The sequence below is a fragment of the Pteropus medius genome, unplaced genomic scaffold, assembly GCF_902729225.1.
Source record: "Pteropus medius unplaced genomic scaffold, Ma_sr-lr_union100, whole genome shotgun sequence".
Taxonomy (NCBI): domain Eukaryota; kingdom Metazoa; phylum Chordata; class Mammalia; order Chiroptera; family Pteropodidae; genus Pteropus; species Pteropus medius.
Window position 1 is genome coordinate 13,195,323 of NW_024356249.1, and position 1,862 is coordinate 13,197,184.

The 1,862-nt window shown below is 33.9% G+C and overlaps 1 non-coding gene across 1 annotated transcript; it reads right to left on the minus strand.

Moving 5' to 3' along the window:
• Nucleotides 1-345: 345 nt before the first annotated feature.
• Nucleotides 346-452, minus strand: LOC120601405 (U6 spliceosomal RNA). Its single transcript, XR_005652433.1, has one exon. It is a non-coding gene; the product is annotated as a U6 spliceosomal RNA (small nuclear RNA).
• Between the last annotated feature and the right edge of the window lie 1,410 nt (nt 453-1,862).

The following is a 1,862-nucleotide window of genomic DNA, read 5'->3' on the forward strand; positions in this document are numbered from 1 at the left end:
TAAACAAAAGCCATTTTGCTCTAGCCGATCTCTTCAGATTGCAATATTCAGAATTTTGATATTGTGTTTGCCTCTGCTTTGCTGAGTAATAGTGGACCAGCAATTTAGCTAGTCTATGAGCATTTTAATATATAAAATTGTTGACAAAGGACCAGCATTTTAAGAACTCAATGTCTTCTTATGAAATAGTATTAATATACATTTTTTCATATTTTTGTATGATAATGAAATACATAGAACATAAAACTTACCATGTTAATTTTTAAATGAACAGGTCAGTGGTATTCAGTACATTCATATTGTTGTGCAACCATCACTACATTGCATATTCAGAACTCTTTTCATAAAAATATGAACTGTTTTATGAATTTGCATGTCATTGTTAAGCAGATGTCATGCTAATATTTTCTATATTGTTCCAATTTTAGTATATGTGCTGCCGAAGTAAGCACTGATACACATTTTATAGAAAACGTTTATTTATGTAAAGAGAAAAACAACTACAGAATAGTGACCCTAAAAGATAAGTAAGAACCATTTGATTATTATTACCAAAAAAGACTTAGAGCAATTCCATAATGCTCCACATCAGGGTATTGAGGCATGGAGGTTGACTATGAAGTTCTCCCATGAAATACTCTTTGATGCTACACTCGGAGGCAGAAAATAGGGATAGATTATCATATCTGAAATAACATTGTTATACTTTCCTCATTTATCTGGTTGAAAATGAAACAACTCAAAGAAGATTCAAACTAATATTAACTGAGTTCTTACATATATGAGGCACTTATGCTAAACAATGTACATGTGTTGTCCCGTTTAATCCAACAAAAATACAATGAGGTAATGCTCTTATTTTTATTTTAAAGATAATAAAACTGATACTCAGAAAGGTATAATTAACTGCTCATGGTCTCATCACCAGTAAATTGTGGGTGACAGAGGGAGATTTAGGTCGGCCTGACTTCACAGCTCACGTTCTTAGCCTCTGTGCTCTACTGTGTCTTTTTTTGGTATGATGACAGACCGCATCTGCCCCCAATTTTTAAAACTTCAGCCCTTAGACACTCTGTTCTTATTAATATATTATTTTTGCTTTTGCAAACACTTATATGCCAAACAATGATACTTACCTCATCAGGTTTTGAATTGGACTCTCACAATTATTTCCAAGTGTTTTACAAACATTTTCTCTATAACTACACTCACAATTTGTATTTTTGAAGAATGGGGGAAGATTTCATCAATGTTCTTCGGTGTAATTTCTCTGTATTCCCACTCATAATTTGCTGACTTCTGAAATGATGCTTTCGAAATTAGAACATCTCTTGAAATAAAACTGCTGTGCTAGAAGATGCCATTTAGAACTCAATTTCAGCTCTTATCTACAAAACATTCCTGCATCTACATTCTGATCCTAACACCTGTTATGCACTAAGAGAAAGATCTATTTCCAGAATTTGCCCTAATGGAACTTTATTATTAACACACAATCTCATTCAGGAAGCCCTTAAATTTTTGTAAGCCATTGGTGAGGTTTCTGCTTATTTTATTTAGACTTTGTTTTGTGAGCTTTCCTCACACAGCATTCTCACTGCTGTAAATTTTTGGCACTGTTTGCTGCAGTTAGATGGAAAGAGCATGGTTTTGGAAAACACCTGATCTGGTTTGATTTTGGCTCCTCCACTTATTGCACGTAATGCATGATTATGGTCAACTTATTTTTCATTGCTAAGATCACAGACCGTCGGAATTTTAGATTTACACTTGGTGAAGTAGAGATATGTGCAGTCATGTGTCAATGTAGTTCATATTTGTTGGGGGGAGCAGCATGGAGGTGATTGGAAAACACTTGAATC